The sequence below is a fragment of the Rhipicephalus sanguineus genome, chromosome 1, assembly GCF_013339695.2.
Source record: "Rhipicephalus sanguineus isolate Rsan-2018 chromosome 1, BIME_Rsan_1.4, whole genome shotgun sequence".
In the NCBI taxonomy this organism is placed as follows: Eukaryota; Metazoa; Arthropoda; class Arachnida; order Ixodida; family Ixodidae; genus Rhipicephalus; species Rhipicephalus sanguineus.
Window position 1 is genome coordinate 298730345 of NC_051176.1, and position 21301 is coordinate 298751645.

Sequence of the window (21301 nt, forward strand, 5' to 3'; positions counted from 1 at the left end):
CTGCTCCTCACGGCGTAGAGTATATTCAAAATTGATATACAGACCACTCGCCATACGCCACGTTAAGTGAGTTTTACGTACTTCTCGCAAAACCCAAAGAAATGTCTGAAATCATCGCGTAATAAGTAGCTGGGTGGTACGTTCGTGCATATTATATACGAATGCTGAATGATATTATCAGAAAAACACGCAGTAAATGCAAATGTATGCATACGCAAAACATACAATAATACCAAGAGCGCATATCAAGAGCCGGAACGCGGTTTTCTCGAGAGATGCAAATTGTAATGCTTAAGCATCTACGTAATTGGATCAAGAGAGGATACTTGTCTGATACACATGGCACAACTCATGATTAAGAATATCTGTCAATCACCTGCTCTTCTTAATTATCGTTTTAGTGGCAGACCGCATTTGAACGACGCGATGCTTGTGGGCGAAGGTGTGACGTTATGATGCATGCAAGCTCTAAGCCAACTCCAAAGGAAATTGTTTTGTGTTTTTTCTTGCGATTAGGGAAGCGTACATCTCTTGCCACGGACACCGCAACTGTCGTGATCTATGCAGACATGTACCAGAATTATTCCAAAGCTCCAGCGTGTGTATTCAGGACAGGGCAGGCCATATGACACCGCCGTGAAAGTTCTCATTACTCTGTGCACATATTTGTACGCTGCATAATAAAGCCGCAGAAAGAAGTACAAAAGATTAGGCGTGCACAGAAAGAAGCCCTAAAGGAAGAGCCACGCTTCTCTTGCTAGACGACACTTGGCTGGGCCGATCACGCGTGTAGCGAGTGGTCCGAAATGTGTCGCCGAAAGAAGATCGAAAGAAAAAAGAGGCACATACCCTTTGTTAGGCGACATCTGGGTGGGTGGGCCACGGGTAGAGCTGTTATACTGAGTGGAGCCCCCTGCAAATAATACGTGATCAGCGTCGTGCTTCTCCTTAAGTACACTAGTGTGTGCGGCATACCATAAATGCTGGTACTGCAGGACAGCTGAAACCCAGACGGCAGCCAAAAAGAGGGTGATTGTCAGTCCTTTACTTTTGTTGCTCGGGTTGTGCGTGCTCACAAGAAATTTTCTGAAGAAAAAAAAAACATGCACCATTCGAAAAGAATTCATATTTCATTGCTTTATACGTCCAAAGCAGAATACATCAAAGTTTATTGATTTATAGCTTCAGGGACTTGTCTAGCTGATAGAAGACCGCAGGTATTCAAAGCGTTTCTTCTTGTTTTCGCCTGTGGTTGGTACAAATTTACAGGAGCAGGTGGTCAGGATCTGCAGTCAAACCCTCTCTTGCTGCACGCACCATCATGTTTCATCAGTCAATATGTCAGTTGCTGATTCTGCAATCTCCTCGCTGGACAGTCGATCCTAAAAGGAGAGGACCGTTATTTTGCGCTATTCCAACGGTTACTGCCACTTTGCACACAACTGCCGATAGCACGTAATGTGAGACACATACTCCAACCCCCCCCCCCCCCCCCCGAAAAAAAAAAAGAAGGGTGTTACTTGACCAATACATAAGCGTTCCTCAAATCTACTATCCTGTGCAATACGTTTATCGGAAAACAAAAATCTTATTTGAAAACGCACGTTAATCCCAAATGCAATTAACTTCTGTTTAGCACAAGAGTCAGCAATACAATAATGTAAGTAACAGTTTAGTAGCAGAAACACGACAGCAGGTGATTAGAAACAGAAACATTGCAATTTACATTTTTCAGTGACCATACTTGGCATTTCACGTGGAGCTTGAATATGCTCGTACCTAATTGTTTTCCTCAAGGGGCATATTCCACTTCACAGTTCATAACCTCGGCTGCACCGAACGTAAGGCATATCGGCGTCTGGAAGTTTCCAAGCTGCCTGAAAGGAGATCATCCCAGCATGCCTTGGGCGGGATGTATGCTGTAAACATTTCCAACGCAACACATTTAATATGGCGGGAAAAAAAATCATTTGTGTTGTCTACGTACCTTTAAACATTCCGGCTTTGACAGTTAAATCACATGTATACTGATTCATTTTTTCTAACCACAATGACACGTTGCTTGCACCCTAGAACAGAACGAGAACACAAAGAAAGTTATCTCAGTGCCAGAGAACAAATTTTTATGGCCAAGGAACTAAGGACATCGAAAGACATACCAACCACACTGACCATGTCCCCCTTTGAACTCCTACGTCGCACGATTGCTGGCATTCGTGCTATCTGAAAAATCGTTAAGCCACAGCGTATCGCTTATCGCGTAACATATTCTCAGCTGCCCCGTTTCGATAGCGAAGCAGTTAGACGTAATCGAGCGACGCAGAGCAAATACTGCCGGCAACAATGCGTAAAAGCATGACAATTTATTTTTCTGACTCGACCCAACTCTTACAGCAGCGTACGAGCATGAATTATCTGAATTTTGAATGCCGTACATTGTGATCTGTATGAGTGCAACTATGGAATGAAGATGACTTCAGCATATATTTGTGGTAAGGTTTCAAGTTAGGTCAAGACGCAGAAGTTTGAAGTCTGACGGAAGCCCGTCTGGTTGGGTTGATACGTGGTGACGTTGAAAACCCGAGGCACTGAGCCGACTAAAGCAAAAAGCACACACACACATACACACACACACGCACACGCACACACACGCGCGCACATACATACACACACGCGCACACACGCGAGCACACACGCACGCGCGAGCACACACGCACGCGCGAGCACACAAACACACACGCGCGCGCACGAGCACACACGCGAGCAAACACACACACACGCGCACACACACACCCACACACACACACACACACACACACACACACACACACACACACACACACACACACACGCGAGCAAGCACACACACACACACACACGCGAGTACACACGCACACGCGCACGAGCACACACACGCGCACGAGCACACACACGCGCGCGCACACACACACGCACGCGCGAGCACACACACACGCGCGCACGAGCACACACGCGAGCAAACACACGCGCACGAGCACACACGCACGCGCGAGCGCAAACGCACACACGCGAGCACACACAAACACACGCGCGCGCGCGAGCACACACACACACGCACGCGCGAGCGCATACACACACGCACGCGCGAGCACACACACACACACGCGCACGAGCACACACACACACACACACACACACACACGTACGCACTCACACACACGGAGTAGTCGGTATCAAGAGCGACTCTAGATAAAGACGTCGTGACAGTCATTTTTCTCTAGCGCGAGCACGTGCCTTCCCCCAGTCGATTGCGTGTCCCCTGAAACGTGCTGAGCCAAAGCACTGGATTTAACCATTTATTTTTTCACGTCATAAACGTCCTTTTGTGTGTGTATGTATTAAATGTTTACTTCGGTCGGCTCAGTGCCTCGGGTTTGCTACATTCAGCTACACACGGAAGGATGCTGTGATTTCCTTTAAGACACTTAAAACTACACTTAAAACGCACTCTTAACGCCATTTCATTGTCTTTCGTGTACTTAAAGCTTTATTCATTTCGGTAGCGCAAAACAATTTATAAAGACAAGAGAGGACACGTAGACAGGACGGGCGCTAGAGGTAAACTGACTTTACTGCAAGGAAACACACAAAAACCCGTTGCACAGGCGCGACGCGCTACATCACTGTACGAGGGCTTTTTTTGTGTCTAATTTTCTTTGCGGCTACCGAAATGAACACCAGTGATCACAACCAACTAGCCCGCATTACCGCCTTAAACCCTCACTCGTCCACCTGAAACTACCGCAGCTGAGTTTGAAGCATGGCGAAAGGTTACGAAATATCATGTACCGGTGACAAGGACATGACAAACAGCCCAGACTGCCATTGACAGGAGCGAGTTACTGCGCACGCAGAGCTCGTCTGGGCAAAGCTGATCTGGGGCACTTTGTTTATGCCGCCTACAGTATTTCACACCGTGATTGCAGCCTTCATCGAGCGTGTTGAAGGTACCAACACGGCGACAGCAAGAAGGGTTAAACTTCTGTCCTTCATCTCTTATCACATAAACGTGTATGATAACGAATGATCTTAGTCCGATGTTTGATAATATACGCCCAAACACTCATCTTGTAATGTCAAACGCAGAGCAAATACTGCCAATAACAATGCATTACATAAAAGTATGACACGATTTATTTAAAACATAAAAGTATGACACGACCCATCTCGTACAGTAGCGTAAGCATGAGCATGAATTCAGGTAAACACGAGACATAAGTACATATACACAAGCAAACAACGTACTGAAGAGAGAATATTGCTTACCTGCAAATCACATTTACTACTGTCTTCGGGCAACGTAACAACGGATATTAGGGAACCCAAGCTCAAGTTTGCGGCGCGACGACAGCGCCGCGCCAGCCGCGCTGCGGCTCTGTCGGAAAGCTCTGAACCTTCTGCGCGGCCGACTCAGCCCCTTTCACGGTAGCGGTAGCGCACGTGCGCACGCGTTCTTCTCTCGGTGCGGGTAACTGGGAGGCCGTCAGCTGGGTACGTTGAACCGAGAGGCTTGCTGTGCGAAGCTGCGCATTTCCACGATGGCAGAAGCGACCCCGCGGAAGCGCAAGCGTGGTGCGAAGTATTGCGGTTTAGTGGCCAGCCACAACAGTGCAGACAACGCCAAGGCACACGATTCACGTGTTAAACTGTATCGGTTCCCGGGCGTGTCGCACGAGAAATAAAGGGGCAAGCGTGGATAGCTGACAGCGCGCTGTCTCGCCTTCTATTTTGGCTGTCTGAGTTCATCGCTTTCGTTCGTTCCGACTACCTGAATCGGTAAGTAACGGGGCGCATGCACGCAGCGACTACAGTAATGATTACTCGCTGTCTTCTCGCATTGTTAAAGTCCAGTTACGGTTGTAGGTGCAGCAACTTTGTGTTTTGATTCCCCGTGCTCGTGAGACCTACCCGTCGTTGTTGAACGTTCACATTCGCGTTATACCGTTAGCGTTGCGCGGTTGGTTGAATTCAACTGAACTCCGCACATTGTCAGAAGTTCGGCGCCTGCATTTCACGCGTCGGGAAGGCTGCTTTATCACGCCGGAACGGACGTCTGTGCATTTTCAGCAAGCTTTGACATCGTTCTGCAGGTTTGCTTTGCTTTTGTCACTTTATTGGGGTGATATATATTTAAGCCGCTAAATATAACTGGCACTTCATACATGCTTTGCAATTGCAACCTTGAATTAACCACCTTCTGACTTTGTGCGATTTTCTAGCCGCGTTCACGCAACAGGTTTTATACGCCTGTCAAGTCGGTATCATAAAAAGAGACTGCAAGCATGACGCGAGAGCCGAAAAAACGAGGCGAGCAGTTCATCTTGCTTCACAGTGGTTGAAGCTCAGCTAGCTGCCTCGCGTCTTAATCGGCGGGTGATTCTCCAGCGGCACGGAGGACTTGACTCTAACCTTCTCAGGAAGCAGTACCATGGCCGTATAATCTTTTTTTCGCACGCCGCAAACGTTTGTTCACGAACGTACACGGCTGCTACTGTAAGCATGCCATATCAAAACAACAATCATATGATTCGTAGTCGCCGCAGAACATCGATAGCGTGTACGGCTTCATTTCGGAGTGTATGTGGACCATTATTCATCTTTAACGTGACAGAATGAGACTTACCTCGAGGTATACGTCCTACACGGTGTAATCGCGACTTGGGAAATGCATTTCGCTTTGAGTCGGGCGTGGTTGTCGTCGATCGTCTGCTCTTCACCGTTAACGTGATTGACGAGCTTTCCTCATTTTATCAAGTTCGCTTTGCGGAAGTGCCAGTCAAGCTTGAAGATCCTTTTGAAGCCGCACTGCACGCGGTGCATTGTGAGACGCCGCAAGTGCACCGCGAGAGCTCTGCACGTGCACGGAAGCGAGCGGCAACGCGGTGGCGAGAAGGGAAAGCGCTTGCTGATCACGCCCCAGTTTCTCTTTTTCTGCCAGAGATGGCGCTGCCCGTCAAGAGCAGCAGCGCCGCTAAGCGTTGCTTGGGAAGCCTATTGCCAGTCTCAAGCGAAGAATCAGCAATGCAGCTCGTCGCAACGGCCGCGCAGCCCACTGAACGTGCCCGTTGCAATGCCTGGTGGCTGATTTGCGGCGGATCGCGCACGTTAATGACTGTCCTTGCGTGCTGTATCACTAGTTACACGCCACTCACGTACACAACACGATTAGACCACGCACGTCAACAAAGCGCGGAGTGTAAAACCTGGATAAATCGATGAAACAAAGAGCAGCACTGCACAAACGCGACTTCAACAACCGCACCGACCGCCTCGCATTCGAATGCTCTTCCCGGCATACACCTCAAGCTGTGCAAAGCCTATGAGAGATGACGCCGTCCCTGGTTCGATAAAGTTGAAGCGGCGCCTCGAGGACGCCACATTTGTTACTCACCGCGAGCTCATACATCTCTCTACGCGGCCTCTCTACTGGAGCGGCCGTCCCACGCTGTTTTGTGAACTCAGCGGCATCTTTTTCTCCCGTGTTGGCGAATTGATGACGGTTAAGCGTGTTTGGTGCTATGTTGTCCCGTGACGTTTGCTGCAGTTTACGATCCGTGAATTATAACGCAAAAAAAAAGAAACAACTAGACTACACGACAGCGAAATTCGAATAAATTGTATTGCGAGTCTCGGAAAAATATTTTTCTCGCGCCACGGGATGGTTCTTCGATCGCATCGTCAGTTTAATTTGGTCGGTTGTCGTGTGCTCACAGTACTTTATCTTGTCGCCATATGCGAAGCTTCCCGGAGGCAAATTAATTACTTCTGCGGCTTAAAAGCAAAATAGATATAAAGGCTACTTAATAAGTTGTTTAGCACAAACATTTGACCAACATACGATTGTTTTTCGTTCTTGTGCTTCTGCTGATGTCTGCGCAGATTATGTCACTTCATAAATTACGGGTTTTGGAAGCGGGCTCACCTAATTGAACTCCAGTTTTAGTTCATACCCCACCATCGCTTGCCTCAGTTTGCCGCAATGTAAAATCGCTGCTTCTGTGATTTGCTTTTCTGCTGTCAAGACCCGTTCTGTGTGTACATCATCCGCTGTTCAATTGATAAAGCCAGCCTTGAACAGGACAGATCGCGATGTGACACATTGATCAATAAACTTCCACTCCATAGTGTAGGTCCCCTGACGGATGAGTCATTGCGCTTATATAAGTTACAATCTAAAGGTTACAATGCTCATCGCGGTGCTTTAGCTTTTAACTTGGCACGCTACTGTCGATGTAACCTTTATGAGAGAGGGAAATGAACAAAACACAAAGATAAAATTGCTGTAACAGCCATGTAACTTATAAATTATAGGTTACATGTCTTTTTATGCTGTCCTAAACGTTACCGTGATTAGAGTGTAAGCACAAAATAAACGCAAGCCGATCATAGTTAGGTTTTCGTTACTAAATGATTTTTTTTTCTGCGTGTAGCTGGAAAACACGTAAACCGAGCGGCATACTCCAGCAAGTAGGAAGAGACTCGCATTTTTCTGGCGTTGGCTCACCTCGCATATTGTTTCATTTCTCAGAGCTGGCTTGTCGCGTCCCGTTCTCAAAAGTCATTACAGTCGGTTCCGGACGGCTGGTTTAGCGCAGAGTACTAAATGAGATGCCTTGCCGCTCTCACTGCGACTACATTAGTAGGGTGCACTACACTTTGCCGTGCTGGAGACCCATGTACAGGCACAGCACAGGAGGGTGTTAGGCGACCCGCATAAAACATCAAATGTATTTCGTGCACAAGATGTCACACGAGAAGATAGCAGAGAAATTAACGAGACCAGAAGGCACAATGGCGTCGTGCACACAGCACGTGGGGTCAACTTCTCTGAAGCAATTTTAATTCCTCGCGTGACAGCGCTCCGCGAATGGCAGCGGAGCGGCACGTGGCAATCAGAGGCGAAACTCTGGCTCTTTTTTGGAGCCCGTATATAGTAAGTCCAGACCACACGACATGGCAGCGTTGTACAACGACGAGAAGTAGCGATATAGGCTACGAGACAGAATGTGCAAGCACGTTGAGCATTCTCCGAGCTGCCTCACGTGATACCAACCCGGAGCAAGGATTCTCTATTGGCCGCGAGATCGAGCGGAGTCGCCGCCTGGCGGCTACTGGCTGAAGCGCGCCAAGTGTGGATTGCTCCATGCGTCGTCTGCTAGCCGCGTTGTGTTTGCATGTGCGCGTACGTCATGCAGGGCCTCAAAACGCGGTTTCTTCCGTTGCGTTGGTGCAACTTTAACCGCTCGAACGTATGCCTAACACGATGTAAAGAAGCATTTGGCCTTGATCGGCTGTATATGTACTGTAATAAGATCAGTGAGTGCACTTGTCGAGAGTGCTGTGTGTGGTCGTCGTACCGTCCGTTTGCAAGGGTCATATCAGTGCAGGTGCCGCTCTGTGGTTCAAGCGCATTGCAAAGTGCACTTGGCGTTGTCCTAAAGATGAGAAGTATTAAATCTCATGTGAATATAGCCTTTTAGCGGCTCGGTGGTTAAAAAAAGGCTCTCATGCACTTGCGCGTTGTGGCTAGGTGTATAACTTCGGGACTGTCGTATATAGGTTACGCGACGAGCTTTAGTTGTGTACGGTCCTGGTCCCACTGCAGAGAAATATTTCTGTCAAGTCACGCCTGACACTTCGGTACTTAAATTGTCCCCTAAACAGAACAGAAAATGGAATGACACGGAAATCGCAAAACTGAGTTGCCTTGCGCAATTATAACTTGCGGCGAAATATATACAAAGACACCCGTGTACTTGCGAGGATAGCTTATGTCTGTCAAATTTGCGCTTTGGCAAGTTCAGTGTCGGAAGTGCGTCAGGCCTGAATCTCTTCCGCGAAAACCCTTGAAAAAAAGAGAGCGAGCGAGAAAAATATATTCATCAAGATCAACGGTGGCGATAAACTCGCTCGCGCATTTTCATCGCTTACGTGGCGAGTGAAGGCTCATAAAACGATACCCTTTACTATGCACCAGATCATGCATACACACTTGCCGCGTTTCGGTGCACGTACTTGCCCTGCGGAATACTGAGAACTGTTCTCGCGGCCGTATAAACACAATAGGACATGCGCGAACTACAAAAGGGCTCGGGGACTCTCGTTTAAACAGACTCATAGCCAAGCGCGAACAAACTTTGCATTCACAGCGCAGACGGTACTTGAATGACAAAGAATAAATTCCATGAATTAATTTTCTTCTTTCTCGATTGATTCTCGCTTAATTTTCCTTCGGAAGTGTAGGAAAATCAAAGCACAGGGAAGCTTCCCCGAGCGTTCGCTTACTGAGACCGTCTTCACGCTCGTAGTGCACAGCAGCAACAAGCATATAAATGCACACATTAGCGAAGTTATCGCTCACTACTCACCATTCTTTCTCGTCTACGAATGCGAATGCACCGTCGTCGAAGTGCTTGCTGCACACCATCGCGTACTTGGAAGGCGTCCTGCCGTTACGAACCCTAACGAGCCACAGTCAGCGACGTTCCGCGTCGGTGGGATAAAAATGGAAGCTTATCCCTGGCTCTGTGCAGTATGTGCGGCATTGTGGCACCGAACAAAACCTCACCATCGATAACGAAGAGTTTTCTGCGGGTATGGAACACAAAATCACGATGCGAAAACAGAAGCCCGTGCACTTCTACACACACCACACGAAACCAGTATCCACACTAGCGGGGTGACGGTGCTGCCACCTATAGGTCGATCTCGCCGCGAAGAGCAGGGATTCTCTTCCTTCATGTAGCGATGTAGCCAGGCGCTATAGGCCTAGTGCGCTGCAGCTTTGAACCGAACAGGCAGCGCCACCGGACGGCCGCGGCGGAAAACTTGGGATTGTCGTTTGTTGCCCCCGTGCCCGCAGTCACGGTAGAAACGCATGGCTCCTCGCCGAAAGGACGTAAAAACGTCGCAGAACTCCGGTAATTTTCCGTACTTCTGCGTGCATGGCTGGCACAAAAGCTGTAGGAACACCGTTCGGAAGCAACTAGCTTTAAAATTCTGCGGGTTACCTCAGAAGTCGGACGAAAATGAAAGACAACTCTACCGCAGCTGTGCGGGGCTGCGTAAGCAACGCCTCGAATTCCGTCCATAAGTGTCCCCACTCTCGTGCGTTTTTTTTTTGCCTTTTATTATTTATTTTAAATATATACACAAGCTTACAAGGTCACAAAGAAATAGGAAGATAGCAAGCTGACAACGGCCACCTAGAAGGGCAATGTGCCTGTCTGCGTCTTCTGCTCTCACGCGCGATTTCTTGCCAGCCAGAGCGGCGAGCAGGGGTAGCCGGTGCGGAATCAGACACAAATTTGCCGCGTCCTCTTCGTTGGGAACGAAAACAGTTCGGTATGGCTCAGCACACGTAGAGCACTGAAAAATCAAAAGCTCACCTCCACTCGTACGTCGTAGTCCACGGTTTTCGATTGCACTCTGCATTTCCCAATGTCGGAAGATTCCATCGCGCACATCAATTCTTCTTTCAGACCACACACCGACCACTCGCGTGCAACTTCGTACGAAGCGACCAAGAACTCCTTTTGAAACACACGTTATTGCAATTTCATGATTTGTGGCTCTATGGGCCCCACCATAGAGCATTGTTGATGTATATAGCGGAAGCCGGCCTCTACCTGTATATTTAACTGTGTATGCCGTTGGGCACTCTCTCGAAATTAAAAAAAAAAAAATCCTACGGAAACCGCAGAACAACACACGATCGTCGCTCGCTTCGTGTCCTCACGTTCACGCGCGGGCTGGCGGCCTTGGCTGGCGATGCGCTTTCCTAGCAGACGACAACCAGTGACGAACTGATGGGCGCTTGCAGTCTCACTGTCTGTAAAGTACAGTACACTGTACTGTAAAGTGTGTGCGCTCGCTCGCCTGTGTCTGTGTGTGTGTGTGCGTTGTGAGCGTGTTTGTGGGTGTGGGGGGATGGGGGGGGGGGGGAGCTGTAATCTACTGTTCCCCGCGGGGTGACCAAGGGACGGCGCAAGCAGCTGTGTTTTGTCGGCTTTTTCTTTTCTTTTTTTTTTGTTGGTAGGGCTCGCAGTTCGGTTTTCAGCAAAAAGACGGACTGAGGGGGGCCTGTCTCTCTCGAATAGCTTGAGGCAAAAAGGGGACGAAGTTTTGTTGAATGCTTACGAAGAGTCGCTGAAAGCTGGTTTTTCGGCTACAGCTTTAAACGGCTGTAGTTTGAGAGGTTTTTCAGACAGGACGAAAAACATAAATAAACATAAGTTAGCACAGCGTATTTACACACTCAGACAGAAAAAAAAAGAGCTACGGTAGCCGTTCTTGGAGAACAGCGGCCGCCGCAACCGCAGCCGCCGCCTTGAAACATGCAGACGGGCCCGTAGGCGACAATCCTAACAGTGCGCCGCTTGCCCGATAGAGGGCGAGAGCAGTAGTGCCACCATACCAGCTCACGAGGTCTATACCGAGAGCCCGCCAAGTCATCAGAGTAGTCACGTTGAAGTCGCAGCGCTCACAAATGCCACAACACTTCTCTTTAGTGAAGTAATAGGTACAACACCATGGCTGGCTGCAATTTCCTCTTGCAAACGATTTCAGCGGAACAACTTTTCATGAATCCGGGCCCAGTGTTCTTCTTCGCCCGCGCGTTTATTAACCGAATGCCTTATATGGCTCATAAGGCGAAAAATCCGGCGTCCGGCGTCACGGCACACTTAGTCACGTGACGGCGTCCGCGGAACGCGTCATGGAAAATTTTCCCAAAGGCGGCGCCGCCGGCGTGTGCATTAAAAAAAAGGAGGCGGGGAAGGGTGGGGGCTACGCGTATAGGCTTCCCAAGCAACGCTTAGCGGCGCTGCTGCTCTTGACAGGCAGCGCCATCTCTGGCAGAAAAAGAGAAACTGGGGTGTTAGCAGCGCGCGTTTTCCCGTCTCTCCACCGCGTTGCTGCTCGCTTCTGTGCACGTGCAGAGCTCTCGCGATGCACTTTCGGCGCCTCGCAATGTACCGCTTGCAGTGCGGCTTCAAAAGGATTTTCAAGCTTGAATGGCACTTCCGAAAAGCGAACTTGATAAAATGAGAAAGGCTCGTCAATCACGTTAACGGTGAAGAGCAGACGATCGACGACAACCACGCCCGACTCAAAGCGAAATGCATTTCCCAAGTCGCGATTACACCGTGTAGGACGTATACCTCGAGGTAAGTCTCATTCTGTCATGTTAAAGATGAATAATGGTCCACATGCACTCCGAAATGAAGCCGTACACGCTATCGATGTTCTGCGGCGTGGACTACGAATCATATGATTGTTTTGATATGGCGTGCTTAGAGTAGCAGCCGTGTACTTTCGTGAACAAACGTTTGCGGCGTGCGAAAAAAAGATTATACGGCCATGGCACTGCTTCCTGAGAAGGTTAGAGTCAAGTCCTCCGTGCCGCTGGAGAATCACCCGCCGATTAAGACGCGAGGCAGCTAGCTGAGCTTTAACCACTGTGAAGCAAGATGAACTGCTCGCCTCGTTTTTTCGGCTCTCGCGTCATGCTTGCAGTCTCTTTTTATGATATCGACTTGACAGGCGTATAAAACCTGTTGCGTGAACGCGGCTAGAAAATCGCACCCAAAGTCAGAAGGTGATTACTTCAAGGTTGCAATTGCAAAGCATGTATTAAGTGCCAGTTATATTTAGCGGTTTAAATATATATCACCCCAGTAAAGTGACAAAAACAAAGCAAACCTGCAGAACGATGTCAAAGCTTGCTGAAAATGCACAGACGTCCGTTCCGGCGTGATAAAGCAGCCTTCCCGACGCGTGAAATGCAGGCGCCGAACTTCTGACAATGTGCGGAGTTCAGTTGAATTCAACCAACCGCGCAACGCTAACGGTATAACGCGAATGTGAACGTTCAACAACGACGGGTAGGTCTCACGAGCACGGGGAATCAAAACACAAAGTTGCTTCACCTACAACCAGGCACGTAGCCAGGATTTTTTTCGGGGGGGGGGGGGGGGGGCAAGGCCTAATTATTCGAAAGAAAGTCTTTTCATGGCAAAAAAAAGTTGCCCGGGAATAAATATAAAAGGCTGGACGAATTTCGCCCCCCCCCCTTGCCTACGCGCCTGCCTACAACCGTAACTGGACTTTAACAATGCGAGAAGACAGCGAGTAATCATTACTGTAGTCGCTGCGTGCATGCGCCCCGTTACTTACCGATTCAGGTAGTCGGAACGAACGAAAGCGATGAACTCAGACAGCCAAAATAGAAGGCGAGACAGCGCGCTGTCAGCTATCCACGCTTGCCCCTTTATTTCTCGTGCGACACGCCCGGGAACCGATACAGTTTAACACGTGAATCGTGTGCCTTGGCGTTGTCTGCACTGTTGTGGCTGGCCACTAAACCGCAATACTTCGCACCACGCTTGCGCTTCCGCGGGGTCGCTTCTGCCATCGTGGAAATGCGTAGCTTCGCACAGCAAGCCTCTCGGTTCAACGTACCCAGCTGACGGCCTCCCAGTTACCCGCACCGAGAGAAGAACGCGTGCGCACGTGCGCTACCGCTACCGTGAAAGGGGCTGAGTCGGCCGCGCAGAAGGTTCAGAGCTTTCCGACAGAGCCGCAGCGCGGCTGGCGCGGCGCTGTCGTCGCGCCGCAAACTTGAGCTTGGGTTCCCTACACAGGCGGTCGTTAGCAGGCGCGCGATGAGGTGACGGTACAATGAAAAGCGCGTCTAAGGAGGACGCTGACAGACAAATCGAAATATGTGCACGTGTCAATATTAGGTCTTCGCCGTCAAGCCTTCTTAACGGTAGTATCAAATACCTCGTAGAATTTTCGTTGCTTCTTCTGAAGTAATCACAAGCATTCACCAGAGGCAATCCGGCGTGGAAATTCTTGTGAGCTTCTTTCAACACTTTACTAATCTAAAGAGAGAGACGGTAATGTTTGTCGATTTCAACATAATTCAGTGAATGTGTGTCACTTTCTGCTTCCGAGCACGAAGTCGTGAGTTCTATGTCCACTTGTGGCGGTCGCATTCTCCTGGTTGCGTGGGCCAATTAAGCTACGGGTGAGCGGAAGCAAAACCTCAGAATCACCTTCGGAGCTGTCAACCATTTTTCACAACCTTATATAGAATGAGTGAGGAAGCAAAAATCGTCATCCAACCTTTTATTTATATATATATATATATATATATATATATAATATAATGATAGGTGTAACCTTAAGAGACAGGAAGAGAGCAGAGTGGGTCAGGGAACAAACGGGGGTTAAGGATATCATAGTTGAAATTAAGAAGAAAAAATGGATGTGGGCCGGCCACGTAGCACGTCGGCAGGATAACCGGTGGTCATTAAGGGTAACTGACTGGATTCCAAGAGAGGGCAAACGCGTGAGGGGAAGACAGAAAATTAGGTGGGTAGATGAGATTAAAGGGGTACTGACACAAAATTTCGCGGCCGAGATAGCCTGCTGGATCGATTTCCGTGTACGTGCGTGTACCATCTGCGAAATATCGACAGCGAATAAAGCTTGGAAGGTATTTTATATGAATATCGAAGTTCGCGTGCGCGATCCAGCATTATAGGGCGCACCTATTGCATTGACACCCTCGGAGGTGACCCGAGGTGACCCCCCTACTTCCCCTACGTAACCGTTGTAGCCGGTACAACAAGTTGTGATGACGTCGTAGCCGCCATTTTTGTTTTGACGCGCTCGCCGCTGCGCTGTTGGTGTCTCAAGGAAATCGTCGCCAACAGGCGACGATGAGGAGGACGACGACAACGAGGACGATGATGGCGACGTCATCGCGCAGCACGTGCGGCAAGTATAGTGTACTATAATTATTCTAGTACACTATAGCGGCAAGCGTGCGAATGCGAGGAGACGACGCGAACAGCGCGGAAGTGCGTCACACTTCTGTGTGCTGACGTGATCGAGCGCTGCAGCCGCTACGTGGTGATAGTTGCACCCGGAGGCTTGTCGTTCTTGAAACCGAAACTGACACTGGTCGGTAATGAGGAGCCTGTAATTAATTATCTGTCGCGCGCTGCAGCAAACGATGTGCAGTGTTATGACTAACAGGCCCCCAGCAACACATTGCAGCAAAAAAACGCGAGGCCAAAATTTTTGTGTCAGTACCCCTTTAAGAAGTTTGTAGGTATAACGTGGCAACAGAAAGCACAGGACCGGGTTGATTGGCGGAACATGGGAGAGGCCTTTGCCCTGCAGTGGGCGTAGACAGGCTGATAATGATATATATATATATATATATATGGCACGAAGCTTCAATGGAAACTCATGCATGTTTATCCCGTACCAGAACGAGTTCAACCGCAAACATTTTTGTTTTTGGTTTCCTTTGTAGCTTCTTGCAACAAAATGATTAAAGTTTCTCCTTTCCGTGGACGTTCTTCTTCTTTAGGCGATTCCACGGAACTGAGTTGCCAGAAAAAGAGTTCGACTTATAGTCTTGGTTTCGCAATCTAAAGCAACACGCCATGCGTTCGAGGGATGCTAATTCCCTTCGGCCACTAAGAGGAATTCTAAAGTATGCAAGAACATTTTCGCAATCGGCGCAGGTCAAATTGCAGCCCCCACAGCTCGGTATCGAACCTGCTACCTCGGTACCTCTTACGTTACATTGCAGAAGAATGCTTAACCCCTGAACCACTCCGACGGGCATTGGGCAATAAACCGATATAGAGCATACAACTATACTCTAAGACAAAATCGAGTATTTTGGGAGTGTTTCTGCCACACAACAACAATCGTCATCCACCTCGCGTGCTTTCCTCGCGTTATCACCGCGGTCGCGGCACTTCCCGGTCACGAACGGCGCGCGCGTTATCAGCGTGACATAGCATTCTTGACAGGAAAGTGACGAGAGCTGGGTTTTCAAGAAAGGAAACGCGAGCAAGCCAGATGACGATTATTGTTGTGTGGCAGAAATACTCCCCAAATACTCGATTTTGTCTTAGAGTGTACTTTCTATATAAGCTATGCGCTCGCACAACGGGCTTTGGCCAACCTGCAACAACAACAACAAAAAAAAAAACGAATTTGGTTACGCTATGTTGACTGCTGTTCTTAAATAAAGAAGACATCGAAGCTAACTCACGGGCTTCTCTTTTGGAGCGGCTAATCTCAGGTCTCCAAAAATCGCCACACACGCGCTCGGCGCTCTGCGAAGGGAAAAAACTAAAAAAGAGAAGTTTAAAAAACCGAGACGTGACCTCACGAGGCCACGGGCCAGCCGCGATCGATGGAAGTGTTTTCGTTTTAGAAACCGCGGCCGAATCTCGGTGTTGGCTCAGACTTCCTTCCGCTGAAGCCTGGCCGCAGAACGCCAAGAGACACTTGCGTGCGGTCGGCGGAGCAATTTTTGGGCCCAGTTCAGCACACAGATGAGCCGCCGCCAGCGTGTCTGCAAAAGTAGCCTTTTCGCGACCGGAGCTTGGAAAGTGTTTTGCTTGCTATTCCTTCCTCTTTTGTCTCTTTCTCCGTAACTCGCGCCGCCTATTCGTTACAACTGTCACCGAAGAACGACCGTTTTAATCAACAGTCATACACAGCGACAAGCGAGCGAGTGCTCTGTCTGCGGCCTCTCCAGCCACCACTCCATCTTTATTCGTTTATTCTTTTTTTTTTTTTCGGCCGCGCCACATTTTTGCATCTCCCGGTACGCTTAGCCTCGGCACGCAATGAGACAGAAATGCTAAGTTGCCGTTTCTCTTCTCAGCGAGTAAAAAAATAAAAAACCCAAGACTCATAATAACGCGGCATTTAAGCTAGTTTGCTTTTTCCCGCTGCTGTAGCCGTCATCTTCTTGCAATGTGTCTAGTTTTTCATTATACGCTAGGCACGCCACTAAATCTGAGCAGTGCTGTGGATGGTGAGCTTCTTAAACGGGCAGCACCCGGGTGGCATTTGGGGCCGGTAATTTTTAACGCGAAGAGCTCGTCTCCAGAAATTCCGGTGTCGGCGGCGTCTTTCGTTGTGAGCGAAAAATCAGCGCTGTCCGTGCGCGAAAATTCGAGGTAGGTGCAAATAAAGAAATAATTTTAAAAAATTCTGTCCGAATGGAACCAGGGATTCGAACCCTTTCTCCGTGGTGTGATGCGTTTAGCCGCTCGACCACCACGCATACGTCTTCTGGCATACTAACGGCGAGCCATTTATATACACCATTTAGCCTTGGTGATACGCACATCTCGGAGGTTGTTCAGCGGCTTGACACAACAACCACGAGATGGCGCAGAGGGCCCACGGCCGCGCTTTTGAACGGCATCGCCTCGCCATGTGGCCGTGATGGCCGTGTTTCGCCGCGCCGCATGCATGGGTATTGGACCCGGAGGGCGTCCGTACTTTGGCTTTCCTTGCGGCGCTGTTTCGGTCTCCAACGAGAAGCGAAGTCAGGCCAGTGATTGGGAAGGCGATACGAACACGGTCCGGCTACACTATCGCGTTCTACTCTTGAAAGCGAAGCTCAAGCGTCCTCCAAGTTTTTTATATATTTTTTTTCTTTTCTTTAGTACACGATGGCCAACGTGAAAATTACCGTCATTCAGATTCTTCTTCCGACAAATCAACGAGCATGCAACGAACAGAAAGCCTAGAAATGAAATCACGATCCTAGGCTCGAAACGCGTTGTTCCATCGTGTTGGAAAAATTCTTTCCCTGCGCCTCTTTCAAGCTGCGCCTACTGAGGACTATGAAAAAGTAACAAAATCTTAAACATGTCAAGCTACTGGCGAAGATTTAAGTAATTTTCCTCTGCAATGCAGTTACAGGTGGCGAATGTGAGGAAGGATGCTGTTCATACCAACTGTCTAACTAATTAAGAAAGTGTACCATCTAGCGTTACAAGCAACCACTTTTCTGTGCGAGCAGTAGTTTAAGAGTAAAAGCAGTCGGTGTATTTCTTATAGATTGCATGAACAATCATCATAATGGCATCCCCTGCACCATGGCATCCGTCATACAAATGTTCTACCAAACAATGACTATTCAGCTCTGATGCGAGAAGGAACAAGGCCATTGAAAATATTAATACGCAGGATATATTTCAGAGGACATGTTATAAAGGGGCGGGGCAACGAGAACATAGTTGAACGTGCAATGATAATGCTCGCCTTTATAAGCTGCACGTAAAGGAGTAACAGTGGTTACGGGAGGAAAAAATAAGACTCAGCCTGGAGCCATCGTTTTGTCAAGACCGACAACTACCTAGATTGGGAGTGTCTATATATAGCAGCATCTCAACCAGCAGTAATTACAGTCGGACACAAAATAATAAAGAAGCGTAAGAAAGAGAAATGGTAAAGATAATTGTAGAGTTTATCATCCATAGAGAAATTTTACAGTGACTTATGAAGGATTCCGTGGCGAGAAGTTCGTTTGACCGTCTGAGATGGTTTCACGTGCACCCAAATCTAAGCGCATAATCGTTTTTGCAATTTGCCCTTGCTGAAATGCAGTTGTGGCGACCGCAAATCAAGCCTGTAAGCTCGTATAGTAGCAGAACACCATCACCATTAAGTCCATAAGGTGGTTGCTCCAAAGGGGAGGATTAATCGACTGCACAAACGGGGCGATGTTATCGCATGCACGTTTCTTGCGACGGAGATGGCCGGCTCGTTTCATATCTGCCTCAGCCGCGTTCGTCCCCAGCGCTTGCGTGCTTTTGCTCGCGCGTAGAACATATACGAAGCGCTGGGCGATGCTATCGATTTTGCCTTTTTTCGAAACATGACGGTGACGTCGACGGCAAAAGCCCGCCGAGAGTGTCCATATAATTGAATAAAAAAAAAAGAGGGGCGGAGTGCAAAAAGTGATAATGACGCATGGCTATTAACGGCACCAGAGGATGCCAAAAAGCCCCGGAAAGAAAAGGTTTATGAGACTCGTCGCACATGCTGCTCGTGTCGTGGCTTACGTGATTAAACTTTGAGGCATGATGTGGAACTAAAACTAATTACATTATGACGCAACTCTGCCTCTGTTTTGTGCGAGGGATAACTTATTTCCTGGTTCTCGGCGTGTTTGTAGCTCACAGGCGGCCTTTCTCGGGCTCCAAACTAAGCCTGAATGACAGCTGCGGCTACGCTCAATATTTGCCCACTGGAAGCGCTGACAGCGCGCTTAGCACGCGACAGGCTTTTACGTCCGATGACAGAATGAATCCACAAGCAGAGACAGGCGCGCCGGCCTTCCGTTTGTATTTCCGCTAAGCGGGGAGAATTGCCACGATGCGGTAAGCGCAAGTTGTTAAATTGCTGTTTGCGAGCAAGACGGCTGCATCATTATATATACGTACCTGACAGCCTAGCGGTATGCTTTCCGCTTTTCCCATTGCTAGGCGCACAAGCTTCCTGATGAAGAAAAGAGACATATTTAAGTGAGCGAAAAAAGAAATCACGTTTCATTAGTGTCGTGGTACGCTAAGATAAAATGCGGCCAGAATGTGACAGAATTTGTTTGGTGCGTGCGCCTATAGGTCGCAAACTGAGAACGCAGTAAAAAAAAACCTTCCGTTCCAAATGCGCAGTCAAGGAAAGTAACTTCGCCTGTATCTCTCTGGTGGCTGGAATTCACTTAACCCATATGCCGACGACAGTGTCCCGCTACTATGGTATTACGCTTAGTTTGTTCAGTGAGTCCAGCTACATTTTAACTCTTCAGGCATAAGCGTATTTCATGAGAGAACGATCGAAAAAAATACATATTTAAAAACTCACGAGTAGCCGGGATCGAATCCCGGCCGCGGCGGCTGCATTTTCGATGGAGGCCAAAATGTTTGAGGCCCGTGTACTTAGCTTTAGGTGCACGTTAAAGAACCCCAGGTGGTCGAAATTTCCGGAGCCCTCCACTACGGCGTCTCTCATAATCATATGGTGGTTTTGGGACGTTAAACCCCAGATATTATTAACTCACGAGTACCAAAACAAAAAGTAGTTACAGCTTCTTTTTGTTTTGGGGATAGCCAAGGTGAACGAGGCATTAAACTTCTACATCGGTTCTACGTCGTTGCGCATATGACATATGCGCGGATGCCTATAGGTGAAACAACCTTGAGTCTTTTCTGAAGACACGTCGCGTACAAACCGCTCAGCTGTGGCTACATGTCGGAGGCCCTACCTAAGACATCGCACGTAGGGGTTTTTTTTCATCACATTGTATGATATATGCTGCTCTCTAGTGTATATACATGAAAAATTACATAATAATAATAATAATAATAATAATGCCACGTGCGCTTCTTATTATCACTTTTGCTGTATTCGGTTTTCGCTCACAAAGACTCAGCAACGCTCAGCGCAAACCACGCCTCATTGTTCGAGATGCGTCGCGATTATTTTAGATCGTTTTGTTAAGATTGCACGCAAGACGCCAACACTCGAGCTTATTCTAGAACTTGCGCGACAACCAGCGCTAACGCTGGAATATTCGATGGCACATGTATAAATGCCGACGCGCTTCACCGCTTGTCAATTGATCGACGGTCGACGCTCTCTTCGCCGCTATCAGTGTATTGCTGTAGTGTGACTTTCAGTTTCCCGGCCACAAGTACGGCCAAATAAAGAGTTTCATCTCTGACATGCTGACTGCTGCCTTCGTCGACGTCACGACAACGTGACATCTGGTGGAGGTGCTGCTTCATGATCCGGACGCCACCGCGGGGCGCTGACCCAAGCCCAAGCCGCGACGAGGACGACGACAAGGAAAACCCGGATCGTCGAACAAGCCGCAGGCAGAAGGGACTGCAGCCAGAGCACGGGCTCCTTCCCGAAAAAGCTAGGCAGCCGCAGATCCCAACATCGACCACAGCGACGATGACCGACCCCGTGCAGCCTGCGCCGATCCTTCTTCGGCAGCCCAAGGAGCCGCCAACTTTCCGCGGATCGTCGTTCGAAGACCCGGAAAGCTGGCTCGAAGCCTACGGCCGAGTCGCCCTTTTCAATGCCTGGACCAGTGAAGACAAGCTACGGCATGTCTACTTCGCCTTGGAAGACGCAGCTAGAACATGGTTCGAGAACCAAGAGCGAACCCTGACAATATGGGACGTTTTTCGCACCAGGTTCCTGGCAACATTCAACAGCGTCGTCCGCAAGGAGAGGGCCGAGACTCTGCTCGAAATCCGCGTGCAGCTGCCAAACGAAAACGTGGCACTCTTCACAGAAGAAATGACGAGACTGTTCCACCACGCAGACCCTGACATGCCCGAGGAGAAGAAAGTTCACTTCCTCATGCCAGGAATCAAGCAGGAGCTGTTCGCGGGACTGATCAGAAGCCCAC

At 48.8% G+C, this 21301-nt stretch overlaps 1 long non-coding RNA gene across 1 annotated transcript; it reads right to left on the bottom strand.

Moving 5' to 3' along the window:
* Nucleotides 1-1901: 1901 nt before the first annotated feature.
* On the bottom strand, nucleotides 1902-4352 carry LOC125757031 (uncharacterized). Its single transcript, XR_007415020.1, has 3 exons — nucleotides 4306-4352; nucleotides 1988-2069; nucleotides 1902-1919 (listed from the first exon to the last, which is right to left on the bottom strand). It is a non-coding gene; the product is annotated as an uncharacterized LOC125757031 (long non-coding RNA).
* Between the last annotated feature and the right edge of the window lie 16949 nt (nucleotides 4353-21301).